At 33.9% G+C, this 19,556-nt stretch overlaps 1 pseudogene; it reads left to right on the top strand.

The window, feature by feature from the left end:
• The first annotated feature begins 7,237 nt into the window (after positions 1 to 7,237).
• Positions 7,238 to 7,717, top strand: LOC122751954 (annotated as a pseudogene).
• The last annotated feature ends 11,839 nt before the right edge of the window (positions 7,718 to 19,556 follow it).

A 19,556-nucleotide genomic window follows, 5' to 3' on the forward strand; every position in this document is an offset into this window, starting at 1 on the left:
AGAGATGTCTTTAAATAAAGGTTCTGGAAAGGAACATTCAATTAAAGATGCAGAGAGAATTTCTAAGGCTTAAAGTGATACAGAGGTTTGGCAGGCATGACAGAGAAGTCTGGGAGCACAATTAAGTGGCTAGAGTGCTAGATTTGGAGTTAGGAAAGTTAAAAGTTCAAATAATTTATCTGATAGAGATTAGCTATGTGACCTGGATAAGTTACTTAAATTATTTACTCCTTCAGTCTCAGGTTTCTTATCTGCAAACAAAACAAAACAAAAAGGTCAGGGGGGCACAGGTAATAGCACCTACCTGACATGGTTATTCTGGAACTCCAGTGAGACAATCTATGTAAAGTGCTGTTATTATGAATTTGTGTTACTGGCCCGAAAATAATCTAATAAGAACTGTGCCAGTTCCATATGTATAATGTGTCTCAAATCCGTCATTATCATTTTTGTTAAGGAAACGAAATGTAAATGAATGAGTGAAAAGTATTAAGTGCTTAAGATACAAATAAGAGAAAGAAACAGTCTCTCCTCTTAAGGAGCTCACATTGTAATTTGGGAAGAAAACACACAGGTCTTTACAATTTGATTTCAGGGAGGATAGAAAAGCTGAGAATTCCTAAGAGTGAAGTTATAGGGTTATTCTTAGAAAGCATCAAAGTATCTATACCATAGTAACAATCCACAATTATTGAAAAGGGGAAGGTGGGTCTAAGGATCAAAGTAGAGAAAGGATTGTGGATTCCTTCTGTCAGGGATGGAAATGGGGATTCAATGTTCAGAAATATGGAGAAAAGGAACATTTGCAGGAAGTTTGGGGTAGAATTTGGTTGGACATCACACTGTTTGCCACTTCTTAGTTGGGGCACTCTAGGTGCATTCAATAGGATCTGGGGAGACCTGCATCTTTCTCGTATATATTCAGTAACACTTATTTAAACAGGACCCACTATGTGCAAATCATTTGTATTCAGAACTAAAGTTAACATATGAGAAAGAAAGACAGTCCCTGCCTTCAGGAGCTTGCAGTCAAAAGAAGAAAGACAATATAAAAAAGAAAGCTGAAAAGGAGTCAGGGAGGTAAGCATGATGTGGGAGAGAAACCAGGGGTTCAAAATTAGTACAGCTCCATGGGAAAGGAGGAGATATAACTCCTTAAATGGAGGCATTTATGCTTCCAAACTCCTATAAGAGGGTATTGATGAAGTGTGAATAACAAGGCTAATTGGGTCTTGCAAGACGATGATATTTTCCAATTATGAGTTTGCTGGGGACATGGTGGAGAAACCAAAGAAATCCAAAATAAGTCATAGCAGAGAAATTGAAGAAGTCCAAAATAAGGGCAGCTGGATTGGAAATGAGATGTCAGTCCAGACAACTGAAAGCTATTACTCCATCCTGATCTCTAAGAAAAGTGAAAATCCAATACTAAGCCTTTAGCTTGCTGTTTTATTCTTAGATAAAACAAATAGTCTAATCAATCGTGTTTTTAAATATCTATCCCAGAAGGAGCCACTGCCAAGGATAAAGGCTCTGGAGGATTTGTTGCAGTGGAGATGGCGGTGGGGAGGTGAAGGAGTTGAAGGAGAAGATGGTGATTTGCATAAGAATTACAGTTAAAGTTCAAAAAATAAATATAGAGATAAAGGTGATGAGAGAAGAAGGTGATCCTTTACCTTTCAAGAGTAAAGTATCTGCTGGTGTCCTGGATGATATCTCTTTCTAACTCCTCTGAGATCCTGCCTATCAATTAATCATCACCCTTCCCTTTTCTATAGTGCTTTCTCTCTCTTACTTTCTATTGCTTCTCCCCCCACCCCCTCCAGTTTTGTCTTAGCCTGAAAAAACTGCCTAAAGTCGCATTCTATGCTCTAAGTAGTAATCAATATCTCTATGGCCTTTACTCACCATATTTGATTCTTAGCCCCTGCCTTCTGTCACCATTTCTGTAACAATAATAGTAATTCACATGTGTTTATAGAGAACGTTAAGGTTTACATAAAGCACTTTCCCCCAAGAAGCTTAATGGGATAGACAATGCAAATATCATTATCCTAATTTTATAGATGAAGAAACAGAGGCTCAGATTGTTTAAATGACTTGCCCATGATCCCATAGCTAGTAAATATAGGCATCAAGATAATACTGTGAAATGCTAGACTCCAATTAGAAAGCACCTATGTAATGGTGCTACTCAAAACAGCCAGTCAGTCAGTAATCTCTTATTCAGCACCTATACTGTTCTAAACTCTGGGAATATAGAGCAAGACAAAGGCAGACACTGTCCTTAACTCACAATAACTTTAGCATCTGAATGGAGAATACTTTGGAATGGGGAGAGATTTGAAGCAGAAAGATCTCCATGAAGCTGTTGCAGTAATCCAGATTTGAAAAGATAAATGCCTGTATCAGATGGGTGGCATTATCACAAAAGAGATAGGGACATATTTAGGAGATGTTGCAATAGTGAAATAGACAGGCCTTAGCAACAGGTTGGATATGGAGGGTGAGAGACAGTGAGGAATCGCAGATGACACGAAGGTTGTAAGTCTTGGGGACTTGGAAGATGGTAATAACCTCAATAGTAATAAAGAAGTTTTGAAAGGGGAAGGTTTTGGGGGTAAACAATGATGAGTTCAGTTTTGGATTTGTTGAGTTTAAGATCTATAAAGGAGATCCAATTTGAGATGTCTACTAAATAGCCGGACGTATGAGACTAGAGATTATGAGAGAGATTAGAGGTAAATATTTAGATTTTAGAATCATCAGCATAGAGATGATAATTGAATCCATGGGATTTGATTAGATCATTAAGTGAAACAGTACAGAAGGAGAAGAGAAAACAAAGCTTAGGAAAGAGCCTTACGGGGCAGCCTGGTTAGCAAACCTGACCTAAATGATGATTGAACAAAGGAGGCTAAAAAGGGTTAAGCAGGTAGTAGGAGTACCAGGAAAGTGCAGGGTCCTGAAAACCTAGAAAGAAGAGAGTGTCAAGGAAAAAGACTGATCAATACTGTTAAAGATGGCAGGAATCAACAAGGATGAGCACTGATAAAAGGCCACTGAATTTGACAATTAAGAGATAATTGGCAACTTTTGAGAGAGCATTTTTGGTTGAATGATGAGACTGGAGGCCAAATGAGAGACAGACAGACAGACATGGAGACAGAGAAAGACATAGAGACAAAGATACAGACAGGGTCAAAGACAGACAGACAGATGCACACAAAGGGGGGGGCAACTATTGTAGATAGTCTCAAGGAATTTAGCCATAAAAGGAAGGATAGAAATGTGATGATCATTAGTGGGACTAGCAGGATTAAGTAAGGAATTTTTGAGGATGGGAGAAACAATGGTCATGTTTATAAGTAGAGAAGCAGCCAGAAGAGTGGGAGTGAGGATAATTGACAAAGTAGAGATGATAGAGTGTACAATCTGTTGGAGGAGACAGGATGGAATGGGGTCATTTTTTCAGGTAGAGGGATAAATATATTGGTAAAGAGAAGAGCCACCTTCATGTGAGACAGAGGTGAAGGGAAAGATAATGGCAGAAGACATCTAGCAATATGAGATGAGGAAGAAGAGTTTTCAGTGAATGACCTTAATGTTTTCAGTAATATATAAAGCAAGGTTCTTATCTGGGAGTGAGAGGAGGGGACGTCATGTGAAACCTGAGGAAGAAGGAAAAAAATTAGAAAAGCTACTTTGAAGAGTGGGAGAGTGAGTGAATTGGGCACATAAAAGAGTAATAAATAAGTGAGTATTAAGCTGAAGTTGTATGACATACATGTGCAGTGGAGTCAGTCAAAATGTTTGCATAATTTTTTCCTCCTTGAATCTTGGCAGGGCATAATAGATTATATGATAAGAGGACCGAGGACTCGAGAAAAGAAGAAAATATAGAGTAGAACTGCCTTACCCAAAAGTTAAGATTGGGAAAAGAGGAGGAAATGGCTAGTGCAAGAATAATGGCCTAAGAAAGTACTGAAGGTGGAAAGATTGGAGTTCAATATGAATGAAGAACATGCTTTTGTATTGGGAGGTGGAGAGGGAGAGAGGTGGAAAGTCAAATATTGTGATCAAAAACAGGAATTCCAGAGTTCACAATGTGGGTGATGGCAAGATCAAGGGTATGACCATCTTTGTGCCACAGTTAGGATTACACAAAATTAAGCATCAATTACTATAAAAGAAAGGACCACTTGGAGTACAATACACTAAAAGGATAATTTGTCCTAAAAATATTCAGTATAAGAGTTCAGGGCAATAAATATGGTTCTTCATTTTCAGGAATTCCCTTGTAGAAAACCAAAGCTTTATAGAATATTTAAAATACAAACACAGGAAATATGACAGATTTTGAAAGGTAATACATTGAAGTAGTCTGAAGGGGCTAGATTATGACCAACTGTACATCACAATGCAGGTTAAATAGTTCATTGTTCTTTCAGAAGCTCACTGTCTTCAAAGGTCAGGAAAGCAATCTCATCTGAGTGGGCTCATGAAAGGAATAGCATTCATACCCAATTGGGAGGAGTAATCTATTTAACACTGCAGGAAAGTATGAGGGGAGGAGGATAAGGAAGGAAGGGTGAAAAAAGGGAGTGCAGAGTGGGGGAGAGGATAGTTAGAAGTAAAACACTTTTGAGGAGGAATAGGTAAAAAGAAGATAGAGTAAATGCCATGGGAAAGGAGTGGGATGTAGGGAAATAGTTATAATGATTGATTATAATGGCAAAATGTATGGTACCTACTTTGCAAAATTCTCTGTCAATCTTAAGGTACTATATACAGGTTATGATGAACAGGATACTATCAGAAAAAACCTGGAAAGACCTACATGAACTGAAGCAGAGTGAAATATACTGTATACAAAGTAACAGCAATAGTGGGGGATGATCTGCTGGGCAGCATGTGGTTATTTTCAGAAAGGCAATGATCCAATATAATCCTGAAGGACTTATGAAGATTGCAGTCCATCTGCAGAGAAAGAACTGATAGTATCTGAAAACAGATGAAAACACATTTAATTTTTTTTCTATTCCTCTTTGACAATTCCTTAATCTGAAGTTTGGGGTTTTTTTGACTGTTTTCTCTCACAACTAGCTAATATGGGAGTTTTCCCATGACTACTCATGTATAACTTATTTTGAATTGCTTTTGTTCTTGTGGGTGGGGGTGAGAATGGAGGGAGGAAGAGAAACACAAAGTTTTAAAAAATTGATGTTAAAATTTGTTTTTACATATATTTTAGAAAATAAAATTCTATTCAAAGCAAAAAAAAAGAAAGAAAAATAGAACTTCTGTTTTGTTCAGCTTAAGTTAATATACATGGGGGGGTGTTTAGAAATTTATTAGGGAAGAGATGGGGAAGAAAGAGAAATGTGCTATTCCCTCAGAAGAATGTATGAGCATTGAAAAGAAAATGGGAGGAACATGGAAAGGACAGTTAAAGAACAAACAAATGAAATGCATATACATGCACAAATACACACAGGCAAACATTCAAAGTGTTGAGTGGAGAAATAAATTGAAAGTATTAGAGGAATACATGAGGAAAGGGATGGGGAAGTATGGATTTAAGAGAAATGATGGCATTAGGTAGTGAATAGTCACAAGTAAAACAAACATCAGTTACAGAGTGCTGCCACATGACTGGCCCTGGCCCTCACATGTTCCTGCTCCTGCTCTCACTTCTCTGTTCCTGGTCCCCACCTGTTGTTGAACCATGTGCTAGTACCCACAGGGCCAAAAGGCCTCCTTCCTGCCTCCCTCTCTTCCTTCTCTAAGTCAGCAGGCAAATTATCTCTATGCAAAAAAAAATTTTTAGGTAGAAGTCTGTGTAATGGTCTCCTTAAATAAAGTAAGAACTATCTGTACTTTTGAATCATGCAGATTTACATAAAATTAAAATGAGGTAATCATGAACTTAGGCCAGACAGCAGTATAAAAATACATAATTTTAAAAGATGACCAGGAAAGCTATATTATATTTAAAGATGACAACAATATTAAAACAACATTAATATTATATATATATACACATATATATAAAACACATATTATATATAACATATTATATATATAACATATATATATACATATCATCCATGTGAATTCCATAGTATAACATCTAAGTAATTAAAGTCAGTCAAACTATATTGACAAATAATAAATCAATAATTATTGGGAATTTCAATATAACCCTCATTGTCACAGATAAATCTAAAAAAAGAGAAAGAAGATAAAGAACTGAATAAAACATTAGAAAAGTTAAATATGATAGAACTTTGACAACTTACAGAAATCATGGAATATATTTCTTAGCTTTTCCTAGCACCTTCATACATATTGACGTGTTAGGGTATTAAAATAAATAAAACTTCCAACAAGTGATAAAAAGCCAAAATGTTAAACACATTCTTGTTGATAACAATCAACAAAGTTATTTTTGAAAATTGTTTTTACAAGGACATAGACCTAAATCCTATAATCCTAAATAATTACTGAGACAAAAAAATTAAAGAAAAATGAATAATTTCATCAAAAGAAACAATAAAGATAATACAACATAATAAAACTTTTAGACTATACCCAAAGCCACATTTAGAATAATTAGATCTTTAAATATTTGTATCAATAAAAGATATAAATAAGATATAAATGAATTCAGCATGAAACAAATTTAAAAAGTAGAAAAGCAAAAAATTAAACCTACAATGAATATGAAAATAGAAATTTTGTAAATAAGGGAGAAAGAGAAATTAAAAGAAAACACAAATCATTTGGTACATGGAAACATAAAGATAGGAACTATTTTTAAAAGATTAATAAAATAGATTTTAAAACTAATCTAATGGAAAAGGGAGAAAACAAAAATGAAAAAAATTAAAAAGGAGAATTCACAATGGATGAGGAAATAAAGAAAATTGTTTTAACTTTTGCTCTACTATATATAAATAAAACCAATACTAAATGAAATAGATGGTTTGTTACACAAAATATGAAATGCCCTAGTTAACAGAATGACAAATAGAGAATTTAAATAATCTAGTATCAGGGAAATATCATAAATAACCTGTTAAAGAAAAACTCCACTCCATTATGGATTTATAAGTTAATTTTATCAAACAGCTATCAGAAAGTTAATTACAGATTATTGCAATAGTAACAGGAAGTGAGGGAGGGATCCTGGAGTTTGCTTTGGACAGAGTTTTGAGTCCTGTGGAGGCCCAGGATGCACAAGCTTTAGAAGGTGCTGAGCTGCCAGGACACCGAGGATAGGGGTGGAGTGGCTGAGGTTATTGAAACAACATCATTAAGCTGGGGCACGAGAATCAAAGGCTTTGCTGCTTGTTTTGCCTTAGGAATCCTTTTCTCACTGATGGGTACTTTTCTGCTGTGGGTGCCTTGGAAAGGACTTGTCCTTTTTGCAGCATTTTATACCTTGGGAAATATTGTATCTCTTGGGAGAACTATCTTTCTTATGGAACCAATGAAGCAGTTAAAGTACATGTTTGAGCCTACATGACTGATTGCAACCATGGCGATGTTGTGTCTTGTACTCATTCTGTGTTCTGCCTTCTGGTGGCACAAAAAAGGACTTTCACTGATTTTCTGCATTTTGCAATCTTTGGCCTTGATGTGGTACAGTCTTTCCTATATAACATTTGCAAGGGATGCTACAAAGAAGTGTTTTAATGTGTGCCTGGCCTGATAGGCAAAGGTACTTTTTGAAAAGGCCCCATACAAAAGGACCATGCATCTACCTGATTTCTTTTGTTTTTGTTTTTGTTTTTGTGGCAGGGCAATGAGGGTTAAGTGAATTGCCCAGGGTCACACAGCTAGTACATGTCAAGTGTCTGAGGCTGGATTTGAACTCAGGTCCTCCTGAATCCAGGGCCAGTGCTTTATCCACTGCTCCACCTAGCTGCCTCCTTTTGTTTTTGTTTTTGTTTTTGTTTTTTCAGGGCTATGAGGGTTAAGTGACTTGCCCAGGGATGTGCCTGATTTCTTAAAGAAAACTAATAGTTTGCTCTGGACTTTGTGGCTTTCCTACTTTACGAGTGCCATGTTTTATATTTTCTATTGTCTTTCTTGAACGTAGTGAGTTAGCTCAGCAATCTCTAGCCAAAACCAGAAACTTTGCTTCAACTCACCTGCTTTCTCATAGCATGTTGGCAAATATGTTCTGATCTCTATGACTTCTGATTGCAAAGTTAAGGTGTCCATTGGCAGCCACAGGGTAGGGTGTGGCTGACTAGGAACTTACTTGCCTTTAGGACACTGTCTCTATTAGAATGTGATTAGCTTTGTAAAGAATTTGTTTTTTAAAAAATGGCCTTTTCTAATTGTGTGAAAACTCATTAACAGAGTTTTATGCTGCTCTTTTCTCAATGGAGCTTTTCATAACCAAATATATATAGAGACAGAGATAGAGATAGAGATATACACGCACATTATATATATATAATTATATATATATATATGTATGTATATATGTATATATATATATATGTATGTATGTATGTATATAGTGGATTGCTTTTCCTATGTTGATGATGTTTGGTAAAAAAAACAAATAGTATCGCTTCTTTTCTAACTTATTATCAAAATACTTTTTTGGCGCCACGGAGCTGTTTCTTCCCAAGATATTTGTACATTTCTCCATTTTTGTTTGTTTTCCAATAAAGGTTAGCATTATGTTGTTCTAAATACAAAAAAAAGTTAATTACAATATCCAATAAATTTGCAAAAATACAGAAAGAAGATATCTTACCAAACTCCTCCTATAAAAAATTCTATTGATACCTTAAACAATAAGAAATAAAGAGCAAAACTTATAGAAAAATATGTCTAATGAATACTGATTCAAAATTTTAGATAAATTATTAGAAAACCACAGAAATTCATTTTGAAAATTATTCATTATCACCAGTTTGGAATTATGACAAGAAGAGGAAATTGTTTCAATATTAGGGAAACTAAAATATAATAATTCTATTCATCACAAAAGCAATTAAAAATCACATTATTATATCAATAGATTTAGCAAAAACCTTTTAGAAAACTATAATATTCATTTATATAAATATGAACCATGAATCATGGTTATAAGGAAAGAAACCTGCATTTATTAAGCATCTGCTGTATGTCAGGTACTATGCTAATTGCTTTATAAATATTATCTTATTTGATTCTCATAACATCCTTGAGATGTAAGTGATGTTATGATGATCCCAATTGTCTAGTTGAGAAACAGTTAAAAAGAGGCTAAATCACTTGCCCAGGGTCATATAACTAGTAGGTTTCTGAAGGTGGATTTGAACTCAGATATTATTCCTGACTCCAGGCCCAGTTATTTATGCACTAGGCTAACTAGCTGTCTTGATAAATGGAACTTCTCAATATTGTAAATAATTTCTATTTAAAACAATGAGTTAACATTACGTGTAATTTATAAACTTGTAAGTCTCTACAAAAAGATCAGTGGCAAAGCAAGCAGCTCATTTTTTACCAATATTGTTTCATATAGTTCTAGAAATGCTAGCTGTAGCAGTATAATAAGAAAATAAACACAAGAAAATATTTAATCAAACTATTTTATTGAAAATTAAAAATGGAAAATAGAAAATATATATTATTGACATTGATTTTAATAGTTTCATCCAGAAGTTTAATGTAAATTAGTTATTGCAACAATAGGACTAAAAGGAACTATAAAGTGTTTTAGAAAAAAAAAATCTGACCTACTTGCCAAACTGATTTGTCAAAAGCAACACTAGATTAGAAAATAACAACTATAAAATCTCATACATAAAGATAACCAATGATTATGAGTCTTTTGTCTTATAAAGCAGAGAGAAGCCTTAGAAGCTTATTTATTTTATGATTATTGGTAGGTATTAAATTAAGCATAATCAAGGAATTGCAAAACAGTAAGTGAAGATGGGCTAAGTGTGTTGGAAGAATGAAGCATACCAATTAGACGGGTCATTGCATTTGTGGCTTTATATCAGGAGAAATTTAGAAAGACTTCTAGTATTTTGGGTAAATTCCTTATGCTAAACTTTTGGTACAACATGGATGCGAGTTGCATAGAATAGGCAGGCATGAATGGGTTGCAAAATGTTTTGTTAGAGGGAACAACATCAATTAAATCACAGGTAACTGAATGTTTCAATAAAGAAGAAAGAAAATTATTGCTAATAATAGAGAAGGAATTATATAGAAACCCTTAGAAATTCTATTAAAAATTAAACAACTTCAGTAAAAGAAGATATTATAAAACAATATCACAAAACCATCAGCATTCCTGTATGTTACTAATGAAACCTAGCAGGAAACAAGAAAAAAATCATAAAAATAACTATAAAGTTTTCAGAAACAACCTATTAAATACAATCATATATTATATGAATATAATTATAAAACACTCCTTCCAGAAATAAAAGAAGAAAAGTAATTAGGAAATTACTAATTGTACATTGTTTGGGCATGCCAATATAAAAAAAAATGACACTATGCAAATTTATAAATTTAATGGTATTTCGATCAAGCCACCAAGATATTACTTGATAGAATCATGTATGATAATTACAAAATTCATTTGAAGCAAAAAAAAAAAAATTTTTTAAACTATTAAGGGAAATAATCCAAAAAGTAGGCTTGAAGTACTACCACATCTTATATTATTGCATAAAGCACTTCAAAACTAGTTGGATAATTATTTTTTTTAAATAATAAACTAACAAACAAGCAAAAAAAGATTAGTAAACAAGACTGAAAAGCAATTTTAATTTTTGTTAACCTGACTGACACCAACTACTGGGTTATAGAAAGAATTCCTATTCAATACAAATCACTTGGAAAACTAGAAATCAGAATGACAGGAACCACAAACAAACCAGTATCTTACACTTTTTGCCATAATAACCTGCAAATCTTACATGATCTAAATATTAACGGTCCTAAAATAGACAAATTCCAAAGGAAAATAAATAGATACCTTATACAAGTATAACCAGGGAAGAGGTTTGTTTGTTTGTTTTTAAAACTGTAACAGAAAGAAGAGTTTGCACAACCAAAAGCAGTATAATTTAAAACAGGAGAAAAGTAATAACTAGTAAAGAAATCTTTTCAGCTAATATCTTTTATAAAGCTCTGCTATGTGCTATATAGGGAATGATATAAAACTTTGAGAATGAGAGCCATTTCCCATAGATAAATGATCAAAGGACAGAAACAGGCAGTCTTCAAAAGAAGAAATCCAAACTAAGGGTAATAATGCTCCAAATTACTAAAAATAGGAAAAATGCAAATATCAGTTCTCTTTTCATTTGCATTTCTATAATTGACAAAACAGGAAAAGGCAATCATCAGGGAAACTAATGGAAAAGAGACACTATAATTTAATATTTCTGCAGATGTGAATTGGTCCAATAATTTTTTTTTGAGGCAATTGGGGTTAAGTGACTTGCCCAGGGTCACACAGCTAGTAAGTGTTAAGTGTCTGAGGCTGGATTTGAACTCAGGTCCTCTTGAATCCCAGGCCAGTGCTCTATCCACTGTGCCACCTAGCTGCCCCTGGTCCAATAATTCTGTAAAACGATTTGAAATACATTTTATTTATAACATATTTACATATTAAGTTTACTTCATTTTTAATATGATTGTGTTATATTTTATATAATGTATCTAATATATTACATCTTTTAAAATATATCTTTAACATAATTTAACTGTACATATCCTTTAAAATAGCAATGGCATCACTAGGTACATACTCCAAAGTGGTCAAAGGCAGAGAGAAAAGATTCAATGTACAAAAACATTTATATTTTATAGCAGCACTTTTTTTTTTGTAGCAAAGAACTGGAAAGTAGATATCCATCATTTGTTGAATGGCTAAAAAAATCATAGTATAAGATATAATTGAGCATCATTACACTGTAAAATGATAAATACAAAAAAAATATTAAGAAACTTTGAAAAATGTATGAATTGATGCAGAGTGAAATAAATTGGATCTGTATTAAATTATATGGATATAGAGAGAGATAGAGATTGATGTGTGTGTATGTATATATGTATATATAATGACCACTATATTCAGAACTCTGATCAATGCTATGGCCCCCATCAACATTTCAGAAGAGAGGTGATAGATCAGACCGTCAACCTCTTGGCAAAAAATGTGTTAAGAATAAACTTCATACAAATTTGTATTTTTGTTTGGCTTCACTATATAAGTTATTTTTTAAAATATGGCTTCTATTGAGGGGGGCCTACTGAATGTGTAGTCTTAGAGCTGCAAAAAAATAGAAAGAAGAAAGGAAAGATTATCAATGAAACTTTGTAAAGGACATAGAAGAAAACAAAAAGTACTTCAAAAAGTGACTCAAATACATAGGGGGATATTGCTACTACCTTGTTAAAGTTACTACATACTTTAAAATACAGTCAACAAAAATTCACAATTTTTTAATAAATCCTCTATTCTTTTACATATATTGAAATGTTGGTGTTTATTAAGTTCATAAGAAAAAAGAAAGCTTAAAGTCCCTGTGTTCATGTTACACAGATTGTAAGAGTCTTGAGGATAATGAGTATATTTTCTTGTATTTAAACCCTCTCATACTTTTAGTTTAAAAAAAATGTTGTGCTAAATATTTGTTAAATGAGTGAATGATAAAAATGAAGGAAATTTAGAGATGGTTCTATGTATATGCATATTCACATATTCATATATTCATAACACTCCAGTTGTAAGCCCTTTGAGGGCAGGCACTATTCAATTTTTACCTTTATATACCTAGAACCCAGCAGAGAGCTCAACACTCATCCACATACAAACTTGCTAAATTCAATTGAAAATATCAGATTGCAGAATATGAATTTTTCTTTTAGAAGTTAATGATGATTTAGAACAATAGATTTTCATGATAGCAGATTAAACCTAATAGTGACCTAAAAGCCATAAAAAATTGATCATGATTGAATAAGATACATATCCTATTTAGCATTGCAAAAATTTTTTTTATAATTATTGTTAATTATAGTCTGGAAAATAGAGTGAAACAGAGGGAGACCATACAAGACATTAAATGATTAGAACATTTGTTCTACCAAGAGTTAAATGAAAAATCTGATTTGTCTTTGAAACTGATTTGCAATTCATATACCTTAAGGACAGCTTTTGAAACCCTATATTTCCCTCCACTGAAATGGGTGTTTGAAGGGCCAAGTATTTCTATCACTTACTCTTAGCTATATTAAATTTTTAATTTATGGTTTCTAAACCATATGATGAATATAGATAATGGAAGGCCCAGGCCTTTGGATTATCAATCCTCAAATAGTTAAATCCCATGTCTTTCGCATTTCAAAAAGTAGATGGTTGGGTATGAATAAAAGATATCACCTTCATCTGAATATAGTCACTAAATTGGGATTAGTTAATTGCTCTATAAAATTATTATGATCTACAGGATAAGAAACGTGTTATACATTATAATTTCCAAAACAACAAATCAATTCCACGGGGTACCGTCTCACCTTGATGTACTGTGATTTACACACACAGCTCCCATTAGTATAAATGGGAATTATATGCACAAGTCCCTTTAGTAGCAAAAAGGAGAATCTAACCCCACATGTTTATTTTAAGCTTTTAGATAGGAATCAGAGAATAGAATTCCCAGAGCTATAGAATGTCAATATTTCACATGTCAACAGTAAGAATAGATATAGGATGTATTTGTATTATTCTTTCTTAGGTTCAGCTAAAAATTCCTTTATCGAAAATACACGGGTGACCTTCAGTTTACCTATGATATTGCTCTCTTAGTTCATTTGGGACATGTTAGGCCAAAACTGAAGTCAAGGTCATTGTTGCTACAGTTTTTATTCAAACATATTTTTAGTCTTTTTTACTTAGGAAATAGAGAGAAGGGAATTCTTAGAGGGAAGAAAACTAAGGTGAAGAAAGATCTATAATTTTAGTTCACATAGCACAATGTAATGCTTAAGGTTAAAACAATGGAACACACAAAAACAAAAGTTGTATTGACCAACACAGTGGTTTTATAAGGAAAAAAACAAAAACAATCCCATGAAGCAATTCTTTAAACCTAGTTTGAGAATGTGTAGATATATATTAATTGGTTACTTTAAGAAAGACATAGATAGCCCTAAAAAATGAATGAGGTAATTTATTTTACCTGTTGCTGCTACTGAGATATTCACATTACTTTAAAAAAAAGCACACCAATAGGCTGAAATTAGGCAGACCGCTTAGCTCTCTCCCTAGACATCTGGGCATTGGCCTTTTGAAACCACAATAGGTTAAGAAAACAGAGCTATTTCTCAGATCTTACCTCCCCCAAAAGAGTTGAGTTTCAGGATGAATAGACAAAGTGTATAAACTTTCATATTAGTATACCTTTTATAGGTGATTCAAAATATAACTCCATGCCTTTATAAGATTATGCAAACTCTAGCTCAGCATTGATTTTGTTTTTCTGGTTACAAAGGAAAAAAATACCAATATTTGTTAGGCATATGTAGGGTAGGGAGGGGGTGGAAAGGAAACTCAAAAGACCTCTCCTTTGCTATTGGGATTAGCGAATCCAAATTCCCAGTCACCTTTTCAGAAGATGGCTGTAGCCCAACTGTTTTAGGCTCAAGAATTTCATTTATATTTGCAAACTTTGGGTATTCTCTGCAATATTTCATTTCTGAACCCACAGTCATGCTTAGCTCTGATGGATATTCATTTCTTTTCTTCTCTCAGAGAAACTTTAGGAATCTCCTTCGTCCAGCCAAGGAACAGATTCTTGGCTGTCATACATATGAATGAAAATACTCCAAATGTTGCCTATAGGAACTGGTGTGTTTCTCATTTAAAGGTTTGAGGTCAAACAAACCTCAGAGACAACCAGTAGACTGTAGTTTTAATGGAGATGCCAGGCCTATTTCATAGCAGAGATACCAGTGACACCCACCCCAGCCCAGTCCTCCATCAGCAGGTAGCCTGTCAAATCAAGTACCACTCATCAGGGACAAAGTAAGCAAACATCAGATCTGATTAGACTAGACTTTCTGGAGTGTGTGTGTGTGTGTGTGTGTGTGTGTGTGTGTGTGTGTGTGTGTGTGTGTTTTGTGTGAGACATGGTTGAGGTCTTGAATCAGACTCCTAAAGGCCAAAAAAAAAATGTTTATTATAAACAGACCTGCACAAACTCATTTGACAAGCTTACAAATTAAAGCTTTGTTTGGAGATCGGTAACAACAACAAGGAGAATAATCTCACTGGGCATTTTCACTTTAGATTGGTTACCTTAAGTCAATTGAGAGTCTTAAGTAACCCAAATGCTCATGATCTATAACATGCCTTCATTAAAGCTCCTATGATCTATAGCTTCATTTTATGTAGACCATATGCAGTGAAAAAAAAAATAACTAGAGTTGTTTTATTTTAAATGTGCTTTTCTAAGCATTTCCAAATGCAAAGAGGACATTAAAACACACACACGCGCTCACACACACACAAGCTTAATGTTTTCATTTCACTTCTTCCCTTTTTATTCTTTTAATAGCAATGCTACAAAGGGGAACTTTTGATAACTATTACCAGCAAAACCCCATGTTGCGACATAGTTAACTGCCCCCAGAGCTTCTATTTAAGGTTACCTGCAAGAGTTAGACATGCCAGATGTAGTTCTGCTATTGGATAATTTGATTTGCTGACAATGTGTACTGCCTTAAAAAAAGGAAGTGCCTAGGTGACTTATGTCCAAATCACACAGATTCTTTTGGTTAAAATGAAATGTGAGACTGAATTTAGCCTTTAATTACATTTCCTTTCCTACCTCCAACAAACAAATTTTTATAACCTTTCCAATGAAAAAAGTCATATTTTGTGAATTACTAGCTTGGAAGCAGCCCAGAACCAAAAGTTATTTAGGAAATTTTCTATTATTTGTATTAATCAAAGATGTACGTTGGCTGTGTTTACAGTGGCTTTATCAAACCACCCATACCTTGTAGGCCTCTCTTGGCCATAGGATTTTAGGGTTTTATCTAAACTGCTAACTGGCAAATTGAAATTACACTTGTAAAGAAACAGGCACAGTGTAAAATAAGCCATTGTAGATGGAAAGCAACATATGAATAGGTCCTGCAATATCTCAGGAGTTTCAACTGGCTCAAAATTACCTTTATTTCAAGGATAATGATCTACTGAATGCATGCAGAAATAAATAAATAAGCCCACCATGGGGAAGGAAGAATGCTGCATGTCCAAGGAGAAATAAGGTCTTATTTAGGCAAAATAGTAAATCCAAGTATTATTTTACTATCTTTTCTAGTAAGATATTATTATTATTATTATTATTATTATTTTCCATTTCACTTTGGCCCTGTGAGGACTTCATTGTTTTGTCACAGATTGTTCTGTCAAATGAAAACCCTGTCAGCATTTTACCATGTGGTTAAACAAGCAAGACCAAGTATTAAATCTGAGGCCTCTTTACTTTAAGAAACATTTTTACAAGTGGAAAGTTATTCAGCTTACATAGTTCATCCATTTTTCCAGAGCCTTTTAAACCTGCATAATATATTGAATGTCAAAAAGCTATAAAATCTCTTTAACTATTGATATCTATTTGTAGATAGCAATATAAATCCCGCCATAAACTTGAATAAGTAAATGACTTTATCTAAACAAAGATTTGGTGCACTGCTGTACTATTACAGAGACACTGCCTCCCTGGCATATTGAGCATCAGGGAGCTAGAATTTTTATGCACTTGTGGTTCTTAAATTATTACCATAGAAAATCAATATGGGGTCCTTTCTAATAAAGAAAAAAGGTGTAAACTGTAATATAAATGCATCTGATACGTAGCAGGAACTATAAACACATGGGTACTATATATGTAGGTGTCTGTAGATGAACAGATGCTTTTAAAATTGTGGGGGGAAAAGCCTGCATTTAGTCAAAGTGATTCCATTCACCCCAGGACCAAGTAAACCTTATTCCTGATGCCCTTGCAATTACATAATGTCATTCACCATCCAATTAAAGAAAAACATGTCTACTACTTGCTCTTCTGTGGTGATAATATGGTCTAAGAGAACATGGCATGGAAGAATAATTTCAACATTGTTTTCACTGAAGTTCAAATCTAGATCCCTTAGCATAGGATTCAACATCCTCTGTAAAGTGATATCCTGAATACTTAGTAACTTTCAATCCCTATACTATTCCTCCTTCCATTCATCTCTTATTCATCTGTCTCCTTTCTTCAAGTCATCTAAAGCAATGCTCCCTGATAATTGGTTGATTGCTTGAAACGTCCATAGCTTACCACTAGCTACTGAACAAAATCCACATTCCTTAAGCCTGTCAATCAAAGTCCTTCATGCTTTGACTCCAAACAGCCTTTTCAAATATCTCCGTTACTCCTCTATACACATTCTGTGTTCTTGAAAAATCTGGACCTCTCTCTTTTCAGATCATATCATTTGACTTCCTGCCTACAGAATTTACTAATGCTGCTTTCTTCTTAAGTCTGCCTCTTTGATTCTTACTCATTCCTTAAAGCATAATTTGCGTCATTTTTTCCCTTAAGTTTTTCTTTCCCTCCTTGGTCCCTTAGGTACAGCTCATCTTTCTGTCTCTGAATTAACACTGCACTTTAGATATTTAAATTATATTTTCTATTTTGGTAATTTATACATGTATCATCTCAACTACTAGATTGTGAGCTCTTGAGGGCTCAGATTGTTATCTTTTGTGTCTTCCAGTGAAAATCCTATTGCAGTGCCTTGCACACATAGGCCAACAATAACTATTTACTAAATAAATTACATAATGAATGAAGAACTGAAGGGACTTTAATCATCATTTAGTCTAATCCCCTCATTGTACATGTAAGAAATCCGAGGATCAGAGAAATTAAATGTCTTACCCAAAATCACACAGATAGTAAAAAGCAGAAATAGTTTTGAAATCTGGATCTTCTGACTCTACCTCCAGCATCTTCTCCACTATATCATGCTGCCACTAAAATGATTTCTTGACTAATAAGAATTTTCTCTAATTATTTCAGGTATATGTTACCATTTAACTAGAATGTAAGCCAGTGTATCCAGTACAGTGAGTGGAAGTTGCAGTCAATATAAAGCACTAAGTCTATGAACTTGCATAACTTGAGGGACTGGCATTTTGTCTTTGTTTTGTTTGTGTGGTAGAGGATGGGTATAGAACTTCCCCATAATATAGGACATAGGTCATGCATGCCTGTGTGCTTTGTGCTTTGATTACGTGAGGGTGCAATGATTTATACCTTGTTGCTGTAATACAAAAATGCCTTTTTTATCAAATGTATCACTAATCATTTTTTTTAAGTGACTCAGGTGGCATTAGAACATGCCTAACAAGGCATCCCCTCTATGACACACCTGAGAGGTGGCCCATGTTAAGGTGCTGACTTTGTTCTATTTTGATAATGTCTTCACCACAAACCACAGGAATGAGTTGCTAAATTTTGTTAAGCAATTAGCCAATCAAGTGAAAGGAATCTCTTAAACTAGTGTTCTGGCTTATCAACAGAAGAAATGTTTTTGTTAAAAGACAATAATTATTGAGCTAAATTTTGACTTGTCAGCTAGTTGCAGTGATTTCCCATTAGTCTTAGTATGAAGTTCATTCAGTTTAGTTTTATAATTGCACATCTCAGAAGCGAGTGTATTCTCTGCTTTACGTCTTGATTATCCATATATTTGGATGAAAAACAGGAAAGCTTGATACTCATTAGTGAACAAAGCAAAACCAGAGACCTCCTTTTTCAGACATAGGATAGCTATTATATGGGGAAATACCCATTTAGGAATGTTCCTTTTTAGACTTATTAGATAAAAGACATTTTAGCATTTTCCGAAGTGATATTTTCATGATATTATCACAATACCAGTCACCTATTAAAGAAGAAAGAAGTCACTGGCTTGAATGATCTTCATAAGGCAATCATAAAACAGGCTTAAAAATAGATTTCACAGGCAATCATTATTCTCTGCATTATAGTATATAAGCTGGTGACAAAGCTTTCCATATTTATTGAAATGCTATTATTAGCCAACTCTGGGTGGATTTACAAATTATTAACTCTTTATAGGCTAATCACCATGCAAAAATTCTTCAAAAATTTCTAAATAGTCTAATGATCCATCCAACATAATGGTTAAAATAACAACTCAGTTGATAAGACTCAGATTATTTCAATGATAAATTACTTGCTGATCAATTATATAAAAGTTTATTTAATTAATAATGAATGAGTGGTGGGGCAGCTAGATGGTGCAGTGGATAGAGCACCGGCCCTGGAGTCAGGAGTACCTGAGTTCAAATCCAGCCTCAGACACTTAACATTTAATAGCTGTGTGACCCTGGACAAGTCACTTAACCCCAATTGCCTCACTAAAAAAAAAAATGATTGAGTGGTGTTTCTCATATTAAGTACACTCCATTGGGTCATCTGTCCTTTTTTTAT

Source organism: Dromiciops gliroides, chromosome 3 (assembly GCF_019393635.1).
Source record: "Dromiciops gliroides isolate mDroGli1 chromosome 3, mDroGli1.pri, whole genome shotgun sequence".
NCBI classification, from domain to species: domain Eukaryota; kingdom Metazoa; phylum Chordata; class Mammalia; order Microbiotheria; family Microbiotheriidae; genus Dromiciops; species Dromiciops gliroides.